At 43.4% G+C, this 19,000-nt stretch overlaps 1 protein-coding gene and 1 long non-coding RNA gene across 7 annotated transcripts in view; one reads left to right on the forward strand and one right to left on the reverse strand.

Moving 5' to 3' along the window:
* The window catches only part of LOC103224646 (uncharacterized), a 292,391-nt gene extending 287,013 nt beyond the window's left edge, over window positions 1-5,378 (reverse strand). For all 3 annotated transcript variants that reach the window (XR_012089632.1, XR_012089634.1, XR_012089633.1), the window contains exon 1: window positions 5,186-5,378. This is a non-coding gene — a long non-coding RNA (uncharacterized lncRNA). The remainder of the gene's footprint in view (window positions 1-5,185) is intronic.
* Window positions 4,161-19,000, forward strand: part of GNG12 (G protein subunit gamma 12) — a 128,737-nt gene continuing 113,897 nt past the window's right edge. The window contains exon 1 of one of the 4 annotated variants that reach the window (XM_038001476.2): window positions 4,161-4,288. The gene's annotated coding sequence lies outside the window, so the exon portion shown is untranslated. Of the gene's footprint in view, window positions 4,289-5,503; window positions 5,803-19,000 lie in introns of those variants that run through there. The other 3 variants (XM_007978345.3, XM_038001464.2, XM_007978347.3) reach the window with 3 other exon arrangements.

Genomic DNA, 19,000 nt, shown 5'->3' on the forward strand with positions numbered 1-19,000 from the left:
AGCTACACATTCACTGTGAAAAAATTCATGCAGTATAAAAAAAGATAGGTTACCTGAAATCTCACCACCCTGAGAAAGTCACTGTTACTATTTTCACAAACATAATTGCAGATACACTTATAGAAGAGATTCGTGTGTATGTATGCTTTTTTATACATGAATGGAAAATTCTCCATATGATGGTTTACAATCTGCTATCTATGCTCAAGAATGCATTGAGGGCATCTTTTCATGTGAACATATTTAGATCTGTATCTTTTTTTCAGAGTGCTTTAGAGGGAGGTATCTTATCTCTTATGATGGGCATTTGGGTTGCATCTCTGGTATCCCCTACATCTCTACTTTCTAAGTGACCGCTGGTTGAGTTCCTCCAATGATTGGAAATTCATTAACTCTTGAGCCCATATTTTTGACTTCTAGACAACAGTATCTGGGGACTTCCACTCCCTAGAGCTAGGGAGCCTATTGCAGTCATAAGTCAGAGAGCTCATATTAAGTTAGTAATCAACTAACTTGCATGGGTGCCTCCATTTTGGGTCACTCCCACCCAGGCGTCTGGAGATTTCCACCCATGTGAGTGTGGAACTATGCTAAATTGCCTTCTGATCTGTAGCCAGTTTTGGTCATAGCTCCTGCCTATGGCAATACACGTTTCAACAGGTTACGTGGGGATTTCCAAGACTGTGGGTGCTTCTCCCTGACCTAACTTCTACATGGAAATATGGCAGCCTCTGACTGAGCAGAAAAACCAGTTTGGAAGACACTTATTCCCAGGTGACCTACTCAAAAGGAGGGAGTTCTCCCTGACTTCCAGGGCAGGTCCAGACAAAAAGTGAAGCCATGTGCAACAGGACCAATAAAATCCACAGGGAGCAAAGCTAATATCCCAAAAATGTTGTTCTGAAGTAAGATCTCCATCTCTAAAGAAAAAAAAAGAATTGTTTCGAAGTCTGTGGAGACCTAATCACCGAGAGACTGACTGATTTGCCTCACTTTTTAATTTCTTCACCATCTCTTTCTGACTCATCCTTTAGCTATGGTGTTGTTATTGAATATTAAATAGAAATTCACAGTAGATTGACATATGAATTGCAATTCATTAAAAAAAAAACTTTCCTGAATTATAAAACCACTTCTCTTGTTTGTCTCGTGAGGGATTAAATGGCCAAGAAAGCCACTTTTTAAAACTAAAATTTAATTTCCATAGAATTGGGACTTTAGAGGCATTCTCTTACAATCCCTTTATTTTAAAGACAAGCAGAGACTTAGCAAAGTTAAGTGACTGTCCCAAATCCACACAACTTGTTAATGGCAAAGCCAGGACTTAATCTCAAAGACCTTATCTCATAAAGCATAAATTTCACTCCACTCCACTGACACTCTTTCATAGGAAACTGATTTATTTGTTTTGAATGCCACTGGGTGAGGGAGTCGAAAATAATTCATTAACTATTTTATAGCAAGAACATAAAAAAAAGTAAGAAAAAAAGTTTAAAAGTAGAGAAAAAAAAAAAAAAGAAACCAAATAGGCTCATGAAATTTGGCCCAACGGCATAGGGAACTCTGTAGACAATGTAGATCCACCCAGTTATCACAAATATGAGCAAAGGAGCTGAAATATTTATTCCTCCACACTGGCTAAAGGCTAGGGATGGAGGTGCAGGACATTAATTCTAGGCATTTCCAGCTACCCTGTGCCCAGGCAAAGCAAATCCTGCAGCTGGAGCTGGTACTCTGAGAATAAGATGCAGGTGCTGGCAGGTGGGAATGAACGCACACCTGGAACCAGTGTGCACAAAACCGGAAAAGGATTGGAGGGGATATGGCCAAGCACTGACAGCAACTGCTGGAATTAGGCATGTACTTTAACATGAACTAGGGTAGAAGATTGATGCTTGCTTATCAAACCCATGATTACTTGCTTGGAGTTACTAACTGCCAGGGTAATACATGTACAAAATAACAAGTGAGTCAATAAAAAATATAAATAAAAAATAGGAATTACAGTGGCATGAAAATGGAATGTGAATCATTTAAGTTTGGGAAACACCAGCAGAGTAGAAAGGATACTGGATTGAGGGCATGGATAAAAGAACAAAATATGGGGTCAGCCAGCCAGGGTTTGAATCCTAGCTCTGCCAGTTTTGCTCTGTATGACCTAACCTTACTGTGACGACGTCCTTAGGTTGTTAGGAGGAGTAAAAGGTTTAATATATGTAAAGCACTTAAAGCGACACCTGCCATGCAGAAAGTGCTGGTTAAGTATTAGCTGCTATCATTCCTGCCTTGCTATTAGGTTGGTGCAAAAGTAATTGCAGTAATAACTTTCGTACCAACCTAATACTAACTCGATTAGTGCTTCTCAAACTATCAGTGATATTTTATTTTCAATCTGTTGCAGGCTGATGCCTTTCTACATGATAAGAGAAAAATGAAATAAACAGACATAAAATACAAAGCTGCATTTTAAACGATTCAACAGACATAAAATTACTCTGTCAAACTGCTATAAGTTTCTACATGCTCATCTTCAATTTCTATGCTCATCCCTTTGTAGATGGGTAACGGTTTGCAGACTGTCACTATTCTATGAACCACACTTTGAACAGCACTCAACTAGAAAACTTCCAACAGGCCACTTAAGTTACTGGTGTTCCAGTTTCCAGGTTTTTGCAAGAGACTAATGAGAGAAAAGTAAGAGTAAGTACATGAAAGCACTTATTAAACTATAAAGTGTCCCAGGAAGGGAAATTAGTAGTATGGCTTAGAGAAGTCTATTCTGTGGTCTGTGGCCAAAAAATACAAACTCCAGTATGCCACCCTCTCAGTCCCTGTGGTGTCATGCTGTTCTGTTTCAGATGTATCATTTGAACTGTTAGTACCTGTGAATCAGTCAAGCATTTCCTAATGCTGAACAGAACAGGAAATAAAGACCTCTCTGGTAGCCTGTGACTTGCACCCCCAAAACCACTTTCATCTGCAGCTTGCTAAGATCACACCCCTGGGGCAAGGCATGCATTCATACACCGACTCTACCTGTGACACCTCTTCTACATGTGCAAATCATTTCACTAAGCCTGATACTTGCTTAGGGGTCAGAAGGAAAGCAAGAGGGAATATAATGCCCTGACTGCAGTCCCTAGTTTCCAGATTCCCCAGGGCCCACTTGTCCTCAGTTGGTGAAACTCAATACACAGACATCCCTCACCAATGCTTTCAGACTCCATTTCAAGTGCGGACTCTGCCCACACTGGTTCTAAGTGACCTACTTTGGCCTCACCTCTTTTCTCTCCACCCTGTCAAACAAGAAAGCGGTTACCTAGGAATACTCCAGAAGTCCGCTGAGTGGTTTTCTGAACATTCAGCTTCTTTACTCTTTCTGGACTCCAAGAAGGCAAGCCCCCTGTCTGATTTCATCTTTATACCTCTCCTATCACCTTTAGCATCGCGCTTGGTACACAGCGGGTGCTCGGTAATGTTTGTCGAATGGCCCAAGGAATAGTACGAAATCTGTGGAAGCAGAAATGGCTCCTCCATTTACCCGACCTTGAACCATTCCAGAAAAGACCAACCAAATCCGATTAATTCATTGGGCAGAACTCTTCCAGGTACTGGACATTAGGAAACAAATTTCAGGGGGTTGGGGCAGATGGACGGGAAGCTAATGGTGGGTGGATGTACTACAAATTCAATAATCCGCAGTTATACCTCCACTTTCTGGGAAACGTCTCTCCGTGGCCCCAGGGCCCTTTAAATGTTACTGTGAGTGTTTTCCTCCATAGTGTCTGGGGCAGAGCCAAACTTTTGTGTAGGGGTTTGGCAGCGCTCATCCTCACAGCCCTGGGGACCGCTGGCACAGGGGCTGGCGAGGCGTTCGCACGCGAAGGAAACTTGCGAGGCGTCAGGGCGGCCCCGCGGAGGAGCGGGTCGTAGAGTGGGAGCCCTCAACTCCTAGAACTTCAGGTCCTCCATGAGAATTAGGGGAAGGGGGATGGCCAAAGATGGCCAGACGTCCACCGAGCTTCCCCAGGCCAGGCCTCTCCCCTCCTCCAGCCGGGCCACAACGCGGGCTCCGCGGCCCGGGGCAACATAGCCAGGGTGTCTGGGCTGGAGGCAGGGCCCGGCGCGGAGGAAGGAGCCTGGGGCCGCCGCCGCCCCGCCCACCCCAGCGAGGCGGAGCCGGCGCCCGGAGGAGCAGGGGGAGGAGGAGGAGAGGTCGGAGCCGTCTCCAGGAGCCCTTAGAGACCGAGTCCCGGCGGCAACGGCGGGGCAGCGCACCAGCAGGCGGGTGAGTACCAAGCGGCGGGCGCGGGTGGTGAGTCGGGTCCCCGCGGGGTCCGGGCGCGGCGCGGGGCGTCGGCCAGCGAGTTCGGGGGCCGCCTCCGAGTCCCGGGTGCTGGGAAGCGAGATGGAGGGAGGGAGCGGAGGAAGGAAGGAAGGAGGGAAGAGTGTCCTGGAGGGCGGGGACTGGTCGGGGCGCTGGGCGCCGGAGACCGGGGAGAGGCGGAGGAAGGGGGCAAGGGACACCCAGACCCAGAGGCAGAAACCGCGCGGTCGCCCTCGACGGGCGGCAACCCGAGGTCGCGGGGAGCCGGTGCCCCCACGGCTGGGGCTAGGCTAGGGGTGGAAGGAAAGGTCTCCCCGCGAGCTCGTTTGCCTCCTCGCCAGCCTGCGGCCGTGCGCCCCGCGCCCGATTGGGAGGCCCCCAGTGTTCCCAGCCCTGGCTTTTGGTGGTGCCAGGCGTTGGAGGAGGGCTGGAATCTGGGGGCGACAGAGACGCCACGCCCCTCTGCCTACTTTCTACCTCCCGGGACCAGCCGGCGGGAGCGCAGCCTTGGAATCCGCTGGGCGCTGGGGGTCTAGCAGGGAAATAGCGGGTCGCAGAGGGGAGAGCCCATATGACGCACCCTGCGAGGGACCCCCGAGTGGGGTCCCTAGGCTGCCCTTCTGCAGACTGTATTTGCAGGTGATAAGGGGGAGATTGAGGCTCAGTCTTGCGTGATTTTTCCTTAAAAAAATTATTGCCCCGACAGTTATCCCGTGGGTCAGGGTGACTTGTGTTTTTCATTGTAATTAGGGCGTATCAATAAAAGCTAACTTTAAAACCCTGTCAGCGCCTCCCGTCACTCACTCGTCCCTCGCTTTGTGTGTCCTGTAAACTTGGCTTAAATCATTCATAACTCACGGTAAGGAAGCCGTGATTCTTGTTCACGTCGCCGCGGTGGAGTGAAACTTTGCCCAGCTGGGGCTGAGTGGAGGCACTGCCGCGGCCGGTCATCTGGTGGTCATCCTGCCGGGCGTGGTTGTATACAAACAAGTGGGTAGAGAAGGAAATCTCTGAACGCCAGAGGTAGAAGGGAGGTTCCTGCGCCCACGTGTCAGGGCGCGTTTAATGGCTGCTCCCAGCGGAAACAAACGGGAATTTATTAGACCGTGTGGAGTTGGACAAACTTCACATGATTAGCTTCCTTCCCATCAGTTACTTCCTCTCCCCCCGCTGTCTTTGCCGACACAGTTTATATTTCCTGGGGCGGTTGTAGCTTCGCCTGAATAGGCTGTCTATAATGAATCTTTTGGATGTCGTCAGAGGCAGGGTCTGCGTCTGTGCCTTCTCTATTTTAAAAGCGGAGTTTGGCTTTGTTTTTAAAAGTGCTAGTCACCAGACTGCACCCTTGCCAGCGCTTCTCAGCTCTCGAAGTAAATTATCGCAGGATGGCGGCCCTCACCTAGGAGAACCAGGAAGGCAGGCAGCGCTAGAACGACGGGATTGAATTTTACTATTGCCAAAACAATCACATTCAAGTAAGGAGCTGTTTTGTTTTATTTTTTTTTTTTAACCCAATTATATGTACTTGTAGCAAGCCCCTTTTCTAGTAAACTAACATGATTCACACACACAATTTTTAAAGTAATCAAACATTTTACAGAGTCTTAAGTGATAAAAGGACTTTCAGATAAAATGTTCAGTCCCTTTGCCTTCTCTAATAGTTAACCAGCGCCATAAAGCCCTGGTTTAAGTCCAAAAAATGCTAAAAAGTCTACTGCGTCGTTAGACCTTATAAATAATGCAGTCCTATTTTTGTTGTATTTAACTCACGTAATTTACTAGATATCGAACACCCAACAGGGCACACAGCACTTAGATTTGTGTAGAAATATATGAAAATGTGAATCTGTGTTTCACAAGAGCCTGAAAAAAATAGTATTATAAAAATTTACTGTCCAGAAAGCTCCAATCTTACTTGAAAGCTCTCTAACAATTAGATTTGTGGATTTGTGTTGTCACTTGTTAGAGAATATCGGTGGTTTATTAAAGTGTGAGAGCAAAGGGCTTCATGGTCAGAACACTCGAGGAAGTGGTTAGCCAATATCAGATTAGTTTTTTTTTTAATTGTTGAAAACTTCTGTCTAGCAGGAAAAAAAATCAAATTTAGAATTAAGTGATTTATTGTGTTTTGCTTTAATTTGGAGTTTTATGTCAGCTTAAGCTTAACCTAGAAAGGCAAGTTGTGAAAGTCAAGTGAATTTTTCTGAGCCCTAACTTGGAAGAGAAGCTTGTTTAACAGTGATTTGGGGTGTTGGCTTTGGAGTCAGACAGACTTAGATGAAAATATTAGCTATTTAACCTTTTCAGTCTGATTTATAAGATGGGGATAATAATGGTTTCTCTCTGTAGGGCTTTAAAGTATGTGAAACAGTCTTTGGAAAACACTTAAACTGGACTTAACACACAGTACATGGTCAAAATTATTAGATATTAATCTAGCTTGTTCAAGCAGCAGGCTACTGGATAAATTGCAAGGTGTAGCTTCAACCTTCCGGACATGCTAGATAGAGCAATTTCAAATTCCACAGAAAGTAACTGGTATGTGTGTGTGTGTGATGTTTCTACCACAACAATATGAATAATTATGATTAAAGGATTAATAGTTTTAATATGCTTTTAGTGCCAAAGTTACAGTTGCATAGTAATTTTGACAGAAACATTGCATTATCCTTTACATTTAAAGATAATTTATATTTCAAATAGTTGTGTTTATTAGCCCTAGGTAGGAAAGTAGCCAGAAACTGAAGTATTCATCTTTAACCAAGTATAATTCTTAATTAAAGTATGAAAACACGTGACCCACGGGTATCCTGTTATTTACTTTCGCATGTACTGATGTCCAAGGCCAACAGATAAGCCATAAGAAGTGTTAGGCTGATTGTGAGTGGTTGTTTTATTTGTAAATTTTCATGAGATTGGGTGTTCAGTTAATTCAGGGACTCTACTCATCACATTGTTGACTCATTTCCTAAAATCTAAAAGATTTTTAAAATGTCTTTATCTTGCCAGGCACAGTGGCTCAAGCCTGTAATCCCAACACTTTGGGAGTCCGAGGTGGGCTGATCACCTGAGGTTGGGAGTTTGAGACCAGCCTGACCAACATGGAGAACGCCCCCCCTTCCCCTGTCTCTACCAAAAATACAAAATAAACTGGGCATGGTGGTGCATGCCTGTAGTCCCAGCTACTTGGGAGGCTGAGGCAGGAGAATCACTTGAACCTGGGCGACAGAGGTCGCGGCGAACCAAGATCGGCCATTGCACTCCAGCCTGGGCAACACGAGCAAAACTCTGTCTCAAAAAAAAAAAAAAAAAAAAGCCTCTGTCTTTAAAACAAACCCTTTAAATCTTCTTGTTTTTGTCTTAATGCATGTCAGTTGCACAGAATTGGGCTGAACCAGGAGCTTAGCTCATGCCACAGATGATTTCTCGTTTTACTAATTGCTCCACTGGGACACAGAGATGTGGTTTATAATAATTTTAAATAACTATGAAGGGTACAGTGTTATTATTGTTTCTTGCCTATGACATTATGCTCTGAAACAGTTGAAGCATTTGATTGAGTAAATTATTGATGCTTTTCACTCCTAGAACATAGCATAATGATTTGTGGCTCATACTTCTAGGTGAGTAGACAGTGAGCAAGTTACTTAATCTATGCTTCCGTAAGTGTTATAAGGAATAAATGAGCTAATCTATGTATATAGCGTTTGGATTAGTGCCTGGTGCATAGTCCACATTCAATAAATGTTAACATTAAATTATTGAAATTTTCTCTACATGTTGTATAATGAGCATGCATTATTTTTGTAACAGGAAAACAACTATACAAAATTTTAGTGTTTCCCCCAAATCTAAAAAAAGCTCAGTAATTTAAATAGTCCTGCCAAATAGTACTTACAAAGTAAGAGAGTTAGGCAATCATCATTATGTCTTTTGAATGTGAAATGGTTTGTAATTTGTTAAACAAGTTAATTCTTCCAAATCTCAATTCCATTTTCTTTTTCATTAGACTTTTAAAAATCAGTAATGCATGAAGTCTGTTACAGTTTAAAATGGGGAAAAGCAATGTGCACAGTTACATTGTGTTATTACAATTACAGCTGGCCTAAAAATTATTTTTAAACCATAAAAAAAGGCTAGAAGAAAATACAGACAAATTGGTGATGGGATTATGGTGCTCCCCCCACCCCAACTTGCTTTTCCCCTATTTTCCACAATGCGCCTATATATACACTAAAAAATAATTCATTTGTGTAATAGTTATTAAACAAATCTGGTTTATTAACTACAAATACTAAAAAAAAAATTGTGTAATAGTTACTAAAAAACAAATCTGGCTTGTTAACTACAAATAGCAGGATTTTGTTGTTGTTTTGGAAAAAGCACCAACTTTTATGGCAGTTGAATGTCCTTCGGTTAAATGTCAAAACCTTTGCAGTGAGAATTGTTTAGCAGTAAAAGAGAAGGCCCAGAAGCTTGTAGGTTGATCTTCATGAGGAATATTTGAAAAGTCTACCAGTGGGTTTTTAGGATCTGCATATAGACCTAGTCCACTAACCTTGACTTTATGGAAGTTGTGACTTCCCAGATCCAGGCCTGCATTGATGAGCTGCGTTTTTACAGCACCTTCAGTATATCAGACACCAGGAAGACAGTAATGAGGCAAATATTGGTGCACTTAGTTTAACAGGAAGGTTGGATAGATAAAAACTAATTACAGCACAATTGTATGTATTCTATATACTGAGCTGTTTCTAAACCCTTCCCATATACAGTCTTGTTCAGTTCTCACAATAGCCCAGAGGAGGAAGCTGAGGTTCCCTAAAGGTCTGAACCTTGCTTAAGTTGCAAGAACAGAATTTGACCCAGAAGCATCTTAACTCCGCATCTCATGCCCTCTGCACAGAGATGGAGGTGCATCCAGCCAGAGGTGAGAGTGAAGAGGGCTTTATGGAGTCTTGCTTAAAAGCTGTAAATCAAATCAAGAGAAACATGAGGAGGAGACTCCTTTTAGGTGACCTACCTGAGGAGAATCATCAGTGCCTCTCCATCAGACTTGCCACTCTTTAGCCATAGCGGTTAACACTTCCAAATGGCTGCTGAGACCCAGCAGGCCTGAAGAGAACACAAAGGTCCAGTCCTTGGTGACCCTGTGAAGTCTACCTCTTTCATCCCTGGACTCCCAAAGGGGGCCTGGATAATACAGATGAAGGAACTGACCTGCTAAGTCCTGTTCTAGAACCAGCAGATGCCCACACATCCTGATCTCCCCACTTTCCTCCCTTAGGAACGACAGGAGAGTAGTTAACAGGTAGCATGGATCCAGGGCAGATGGTGGAGGTGATTTGACTTAAGATAACTTCTAGCTAGATTATTCCGTTTATTGGAGAGTCTCTCTTGAAAATCATTTCTGGTGTCACTGAAATGTTTGGTTTATCATGTCAGGCTTTATTGGGTATCATAAAAGTGCTTGGTTGTGAAGTGTCTGGTTGCCATCCTGTGACAAGGAGGGTTTTTGTCTTCTTTTAATGGGTCTGCATTTCAGAGAATTACTGTATAATAAAAACTGAAGTGTTGGCCGGGCGTGGTGGCTCAAAGATGGAGACCATCCTGGCTAACATGATGAAATCCGTCTCTACTAAAAATACAAAAAATTAGCTGGGCATGGTGGCAGACGCCTGTAGTCCCAGCTACTCTGGAGGCTGAGGCAGGAGAATGGCGTGAACCTGGGAGGTGGAGCTTGCAGTGAGCTGAGATCGCGCCACTGCACTCCAGCCTGGGCGACAGAGCAAGACTCCGTCTCAAAAAAAAAAAAAAAAAAATACTGGAGTGTTGGAGACTGTTAAGACTTAATACTTTCAGTTCTGCCGGAGGGTTAGTAGCTAAAAGTTCTAAGAGATTGATTGCTAAAATCTTCTGTAATTTTCAGTTTCATTGATTGTATAATAACTGGCTGATATTGGGCCCAGAGAGTCAGAAGGCTTTGTATTCTGTGTGCTTTCTGACACAGTAGGCCACCACTCCCCTTATAGGCAAGGTCATGTGATTGACACATAGGACCCCTTTGGTTGACAGAAGAGAGAAGTATAAGCTCTGGTTGAACTTGAGTTTGCGTGATCACACATGCTCACTGGAGTGAAGTCTGAATCAGTTGTCATCTCTGCACTTGTGTGTAGAGAATTGTCTTCATTCAGAACGGCTGTGTCCAGACTCACATGAGCCCATCTTAACTTCACTGATGTGAAATAATCAGGCTTTTATTTAGCTGCAGATGGCACTAGCCGAGACGTCCTTGACCACTGGACACTAAACCCTTAACTCCCCACTGGGACCCTTTGACTCAGACCCCAAGCTTGATGTCAAATTTTGTGGGATTTTGGGCGGGGGGATAAATTATTGCAGAGGAAAAACATGAGGTTTTTTCTCAAGTGAAGACTCAAACTGAAATCCATTAAATCCCACCATAAGCTAAAGCTAAGGATGGAAAGAGGAATCAAAATCTGAAAGCCTCCTGGACTTTATTGAGGATTATTGAAGATGTTAGTGAGATAACATCATCATACCAAGTTTACCCAGAATCTCAGGCAAATTAGAAAGGTGTAACCTTTAGACTGGATGCCTGAGTTATACCTACACTAATGAAACCTGAATTATTAGACCATGGCCTGCACATTAGACCATGGGGCTTCATGTGGGTATATAAGGTCATGATTGGCTGTGCAGATAAGTTGTCATGGGAGGGTTGGATGTCTGGCCAAGAAGCAGAAGGAATGGATTATGACTTCTTGACAGGGATGCCTTGAACTGTTGTACAAGTTGTTCACCGCACAAGAGGGCCTGGGCAAGGAGGCAAATGGGAGGTTCACATCTGCTAAACAAACAAAAACCATATGCATCCTGGAGTAGGATTGCCTCTGCTAGGACGAAAGGGAACTTCTTTCTGATGCTACCAAGCCTGCAAAAGTCTAGGTGTACTTGGAGGGATTACCTTTTTTAACACACACAAAGGCACAATATGGCTACCAGCAGTTCTGCTTCTCAAAGCCCCTACAGCCACAGTAGTCCCCTAGATGCCATCAGCTGGTAGAGTCTGTCACTTAACCATTTGGTTTATCATGTCGGGCTTTATTGGGAAACGTATAAACTTCATGAATGCCAGTGGAATGAAGGAATAAAACCATGTTTTCTGTGGTGTGTGTCAGCAAGGTACATGTAAAAAAGTAGTATTGATTATATATGCTAGGAAAGAAACATTCAGTGGTACACGTTGCCTATGATGAATTTCTTTCTCTTCAATTCATTATTTCTAAGGGTCACTTGCCAGGGTCACCAGCACCCGTTGTGTTGTTGGCCTGGTGCAGGGAATGGAGTAGCAGTAACTCTTGGGAATGTGGAGAGGGGTTCATGTTATTCATTGATCAGCCATAGGCCTTTTTCCTTGGGGACAGGATGCAAGTAACAGTGGTTGCAGGAGCCTTTGGAACTTACCTATGAGTAGCTGCTACTTCTGGAAAAAGGCTCCTACTTTAGGCTAAGAGGTGCGGAGTCTTATTGCCAAAGGTATCACAAACTCAGAGGGTTTGTCTGTGTTCCTCTTAGTACCAACTGGTACTACTTGCATGCTTTTTAAGTTGATCCTTTAGACAAGCCTATAGTCAGAATCAACTTCCTCCTCCTGGCTCCTCTTCTGGGAGGCATTTGCACAGCCTGTAGGATCAGCCGTGTTTAGTGAATCTAACTGCTAAGGTAGTGGTCCTGAGGGCCAAGGTGCTGGTTCATACTTCATACCTAGGCCATCTGCTGTTTTCTGGAGACAATACACCTTGTGAAAAAATCCAAAAGATGCAGAAACGTGAATGCCTTTCACATTTAACCTGGTTAAATGCAGCCATCTTCAGACATACTCATATTCTCAAAGCAGAAAGAGCAGAAGATGACAATTCCTAAGAATTTCTTACAGAATTTCTTTAAATAGCTAATTCACTTGTTGTGTTTCTAGTATGATTTGATTACACAAAATTCCAGGAGTCTCAAGTTTTCAAGGAATATCTCTGTCAAATTAAGCAGAATATTCCAGCACATGCCTTGCCCTCTTTTTTAACATAAATATTTGATGAGCAGCATGCTTTTTCCAAGAGCAAATCAATGCTCCTGGCAGGCCGCCTGGTAGGTAATCCTAGTGTTCCTGTCTTTGCCTCCCATTCACCTACAGTTCTCTGACTTTCTTCTGGCTGTAATAAATATCAGGGGGCTCAGAGCCACCCACATCCAGCAGGTAATATAACACAGGGCAGAAATTACCCTCTCCACGCTCACTGTGCTCACCTTCTGAACTCTGGACTGAAATTTCGACCAACTTTCACATGAGAACCTACCTGCCTAAACCCAGGTTTCTCCAACTCCTCCTCCTGAGCTGCTGAACTCCACCTTAGCTTTATCTCTTCCCTGCCAATCTTGTGCTTTCTTCATACTTTTGGGAAAATTGCCTATGCAACCTCTATATTTTTGAAAGTACATAATATATGATCTTGAAGAAACATTATAATCTTATATAAAGGTAAACATTTTTGACAATTTCGTATAAGAATTCCCTACAAGATTTCTTTTCTTTTTTCTTTTTTTTTTGAGACAGGATCTCACTCTGTCACCCTGGCTAGAGTGCAGTGGCACAATCATGGCTCACTACAGCATCGACTTACCTGGCTCAGGTGATCCTCCCACCTCAGCCTCCTGACTAGCTCGGACTATGGGTGCCTGCCACCACACCTGGCTAATTTTTGTGTTTTTTGTAAAAATGGAGTTTCACCATGTTGCCCAGTCTGGTCTCGAACTCCTAGGCTCAAGCAACTCCTGAGGCTGCCAGCCTCGGCCTCCCAAAGTGGTAGGATTATAGGCCTGATCCACCATGCCCAGCCCCAGGATTTCTTTAAATAGCAAATTCACAAAAAATCAAAAGTTTTCAAATTCAAAAATCTTGCTCCCATCTTATCCCCAGGCACGCCTTTCCCATATTCTCTGCAAGTAGCAACTTGTAAATACAATCTAAAAGAATACATGGTATTTTAATTCTTCCCCCTTCTCTCATTAAAGATGGTATATATACTCTTTACCTTGCCTTTTAAAATTAGCAGTATGTTTTAGACATCTGTCTCTGCAAATATCTCTCACACACACATAGAATAACAAGTTTTCTATCATGTGGATGTACCATGGTCCCCTTGACCAGTCCCTACTGCTGGACCTTTGGGCTGTTTCCCAATCTTTTGCTATTACAGACAGTGCCGTGATGAATAAAGATGTAATAAATCATTTTGCTTTGTGAAAGTGTACCTAAGGATTGATGCCCAGAAGTGGGACTGCTGAATCACAGTGCTCTGTAGTAACCCTCCGGAAAGATGGAACCATTTTGCCCTCCCATTAGGAATGTATTGGATGTCCTGCTTCCTTAGGGCCACCGGCCACAAAAGTGTCAGCTCTTCTTATTTTTGCTAATCTGGTTTCTGCACAACAGTAATTTAGAGCCATTGAAATATTTTTGATTATGAGTGAGATGGTGGTTTGGGGCCGTTCTTACATCTTTTACAGAATGTTGATCCTCCTGTGGGCATTTGTTGACCTTTCCTTTTGCATACATCTCTGTCAGAATCTCCTAAATACAGACTTATGAATGTGATGGCTCTTTTGGGCCTAAGGGTAGAGTGGGCTGCCAAATTGTCAGTGCAAAATCAAGAGAAGTGGAAAGTAGGGTTTTATGCCAGTTGCTAATGTCTGAATTAAAAATAGTTTTCAGCTAATGGTATTACTAAACTGGGGCTTCTCCAAAAAACATGATGAAGATGATCTTCTAGCCTGGAATTTCTCCCTCTCAAACAAAAACAAAAGAGAAAGGTTGAGAATATATACATTTCAATAATATTTCCTGCAAAACTTAAAAACTTCCTTTTAAGAAGCCTAGAATTTTCCACTTACAAGTATCTCCTGAAAGAAGGTTATACATGCCACATTTTGTTGTTGTTTACTCTCTGAATTGGGCTCCTGTTCTCCCTTTAATTTCACCATCAGAGCTTTGTCTACTCTATTTCCAGGGTGAAAGAGAAGATGAAAGTAAAAGCACAATGTCAGAAGTTAAGCCAGAGCTCAAGATTCTACAAAGGATTGGAGTTGCATAGAATCATCTTTCTTTTTGAAGTGCTCTTTCAGTCAGCTCTTGGGGTGCTATTTTAATATAAAATTAATTTTCATCTTTTAAAAACTGAATGCCATTGAAAGAGAGGGAAGTTGTTATTTGATGGGAAGATGGCTGTGGCTTTATTTTTGGAAATTCACAAAAGGCAGTCTTATGAATTTGAATATAAAGTTACCCTATATCTCCATCAGAAAACAAAAAAAGCAAAAGAACAAAAAAAAATTTTAAACTCACAACAGAAAGCTCTGTCTCTGGGAGTTCCCACACTAGCAATGAGTGGCCCATGAAAAATCCCAAAGAAAAAATTTTATCTTCCAGGCCCAGTGCTCTGTTTCTTTTCAGCTCCTGAATATGTACTTTCTGACTTTTGTGGAGGTTGCTTTGAAGTTCTCTGGATGTTTTGTTTTCCTTCTAGCACTTATCTCAGTCAATTGTTATATTAACCTACCTCACTATAGTGTCAGCTTCATAAGGGCAGGATCTTGGTCCAGTATCGGTACATAGATCTTGGTCCAGTACCTAGCACCTTTGGGTGCCTGATCAGAAGGGATTGACTGCTTCTGGAGCTGGCTGGGTCTTTGTGGTCCTGTATCAGACATGAGCCTGAAGGAGGTCATGTCAGCCATTCCTTGGCCTTTTGACAAGATACCCTAGCCCAGGGATGTTCAATCTTTTGAACACGGGCTCAAAAGATGGGCCACAGTGGAAGGAGAATTGTCTTGGGCCACACATAAAATACACGAATACTAACGATAGCTTATGAGCTTACAAACAAATTGCAAAAAAATCTCAAAATGCGGGGCGCATGTGGCCCAGGATGACTTTGAATGTGGCCCAATACAAATTCGTAGACTTGCTTCAAACATTATGAGTTTTTTTGCGATTTCTTTTTTCAGCTCATCAGCTATCATTAGTGTATTTTATGTGTGGCCCAAGACAATTCTCCTCCTTCCAGTGTGGCCCAGGGAAGCCAAAAGATTGGACACCCCGGGTTTAGAGCTTGAGTTTGCAGTTTCAGTCTCCTGGGCAAATCACCTGACCTCTCAGATGCTGTTTTCCCGTTTGCAAAACAGAGATAATAACACCATATTTCAACAAATTTAAGATGTCATTGATTAGATGTGCCAGTATTCTATGTGCCATTATTCTATGTGGCACTAAGAAAAAAAAAATGCTGCTGATTAAACTGTAACGCACATCAGCTGTAAGAGTGTGTTAGTTTTCTATGGCTACTATAACAAATTACCACAAATTTAGCAGCCTAACACAACAAATATGAATTATCTCACAGTTCTGTACGTTGAAAGGGTGGACTTGGCTGGTTTCTCTCCTCTGGGTTTTACAAGGCCAAATTGAAGGTGTTGGCCTCTTATTGGGAGGCTTTGGGAAGAATTCATTTCTAGGCTCATTTAGGTTGTGGGTGGAATCTAGTTCCCTGCAGTTATAGGATGAGGGCCTCTGGCTCTCTGCTGCCTCTCAGCTGGGAGCCATCAACTCCTAGAGACCTCCCTCTGGTCCCTTGCCCTTAAGCCCATATCAGAGCTAGCAACATTATGACAAATCCTTCTCACGCTGGGGATCTCTCTGCTGATATTTGAGCTGAGAGCTGATGAGCAGGAGGCAACCAGGTTAAATCTGGAGAAGAGCATTCCAGGTAGAGGGAGCAGCCAGTGCAAAGGCACTGAGTTGAGAACAAGCTTTGCGTGTTTGAGCACAAAAAGAAGGCTCCTGTGGTAGGAGTGTAAAGAACAATGAATGAATTAATACGTGGTAGGAGATGAGTTTGGAGAAGTCGACAGAGAATAGGTCACATACGCCATTATAAAGAGTCTGGATTTAATGAAAATGCAATTAAGAATTTGCAGGGAAATCTGCTTTTTGTTCAGAAATAAGCTGTAATGAGTGTGGCATTTTGCATACACACTATGTTATTTTTGAAGGGAGGCAAGTTTAGGGTTGTGGAACTGCTGCTTTTTAAACTATTTTAAGTGTAACCAGTGCAAAGGGGAAAGAAGAGGAGGAAAGTGGCTTGGCAGAACTAGGGTGAAAATAGTGACTACCTGAATTCAGTAAACGAAGATCACAGTCTGTAGAATTTTCCTAAGACACAACTGTGGATTGTCTGTCTCAGGCTCTTCAAATTCAGGTAGACATTTGCTGAAAACTGATCTCATCATCATCCCCTTAAAACCTGCTTTCTGGCCTGTTTTCTGTAAGGCATTTCCATCCACCCAGGTTGCTAAGCTCTGAACCCTTGAGTCATCAGGAACGCCTCCCTCCTCTTCATCTCTCCCTAGCTCGTACACCCTGCCCCCAACCAAAGCCTGGGTCCATCTCCTAAAGCGCCCATATGTCTGCTCCTCCCTACCCCCATGCCTCTCACCTGGATTGTTGTTGTGGCTTCCTAACTGACCTTTACCCTGCACACTGCCTCCAGTATGATTTCTCTAAAACATAAATTTCAGTGGGTCACTTCCTGGCTGAAAATTGTCTGTGAGTTCCCCAGAGGCATCGGAGTCTAGTAATGAAGGTTCACACTGCCCAGGTTCAAGGCCTCGTGATGCTTCTTACCACCTCTGGAATCTTGGGAATGTTTTTCACGACTGTGTCTCAGTTTACTCATCTCTAAAACGAGTGTGATAATAGCACTTACCTCACAGATAGGTTATGAAATGTAAATGAGTTAATAGGTGTGAAGCACTCATAACCATGCTGGGCACACAGAAATCCTCAGTAAACATTATTCTGGATCTCTCTTTCCTTTGTAGAACAATTCAAGCTTGTCTTTCTTGTGGCTCTCCACAATAGCCCCTACCTCCACCTTTCTCAGTGCCAAAAGCTTGGTCAGCAGACAGACCTCTTTGTTAGCAGTCTGCAGCTAGATAAGTCCATGTTTGGTAGTTTTTATAGCAGTTTGACCATCATTTTACATCTGTTGAATCTGTTGATTCAGAACTGGACTTGCATTTTGTCCCATTTTTGGCAGTTCCTTTTTGCTGCATTTTTATGAAAGAATTGGTCCATATTGAATTGGAAGTTTAAAAAAAAAAAAACCTGGTCTTTCCCCATGAATAGTTTGAGAAGCACTTCTGTGTCCCCACATACCCACTATGTGATTCACATTGGCCAAGTTATCCAAACTCACTGTGTAACCTTAAATTTCTCTGGATTTCCTGCACTGTTTCCTCTGCCTAGAATTTGTTAGACATTTATTAAGTACCTGTAATAAGTACAAGACCCTGGGGACATAAGGATGAATAAGGTTCTGCCTCTACTTTTGAGAATGTTTCCCTCAAACCACCTAGTGAATTCCTACCTGTCTCTCAAAGCTTAGCATAATTTCATTTTTTCCTTCATTCATTGAGAAAACATTTATTGGCCAGGTGCGGTGGCTCACACCTGTAATCCCAGCACTTTGGGAGGCTGAGATGAGAGGATTGCTTGAGCCCAGGAGTTTGAGACTAGCCTGGGGAACCCAGTGAAACCCTATCACTACAAAAAATTTAAAAATTAGCTGGGTGCAGCCGGGCGCAGTGGCTCACGCCTGTAATCCTAGCACTTTGGGAGGCCAAGGCAGGCAGATCACAAGGTCAGGAGATCGAGACCATCCTGGCTAACAGTGAAACCCCGTCTCTACTAAAAATACAAAAAAGTAGCCCAGTGCGGTGGCGGGTGCCTATAGTCCCCGCTACTTGGGAGGCTCAGGCAGGAGAATGGCACGAACCCAGGAGGTGGAGCTTACAGTGAGCCGAGATCGCACCACTGCACTGCAGCCTGGGTGAGAGTGCGAGACTCTGTCTCAAAAAACAAAAAACATTAGCTGGGTGCAGTGGCGTGTGCCTGTAGTCCTAGCTACTCAGGAGGCTGAGGTGGGAGGATTGTCTGGGCCCAGGAGTTTGAGGCTGCAGTGAGCCATGATTGCACCACTGCACTCCAGCCTGGGCAGCAGAATGAGATATCTCAAAAAAAAAAAAAAAAGAAAAGAAAAGAAAACATTTATTAACATTTATTAAACACCAAACACCAGCTGTTTACTAGGCACCTGCTGCCTTCCCTTTCTTCCCTAAGGACCAGTAAGCTAATGAGGGAGACAGACACAAAAACAAATAATGACAGAATAATAGGCATGTTATATGGCATTGTGAATACAGCAGTATGGAAGCACAGAGGAGGGGTGTGCTGGGCTATGCCTGGGCCAGGGCAGGGCACTGGGGAGGTCAGGAATGGGGTCATAGTCAGGGTGGAGACAGTGTGTGGAAAGATTATGATCTAGGTTTTGGGCCCACAGCCAAAGCCCAACTCTGCCATTCACTAGCCATATGACTTTGAGAGACTGCCTCTCTGAACTTGCGAGGTAGGTAGGTATTGCTTTCCTTATCTGTAAAATGGGGAAAGCAGTACCTACCTACCTCACAAGGTTGTTTTGAGGCTCACTCGAGATTTTATACATAAAGTGCTCAGATGAGTACCTGACTATCAATATTTAC

The sequence above is a fragment of the Chlorocebus sabaeus genome, chromosome 20, assembly GCF_047675955.1.
Source record: "Chlorocebus sabaeus isolate Y175 chromosome 20, mChlSab1.0.hap1, whole genome shotgun sequence".
NCBI classification, from domain to species: Eukaryota; Metazoa; Chordata; class Mammalia; order Primates; family Cercopithecidae; genus Chlorocebus; species Chlorocebus sabaeus.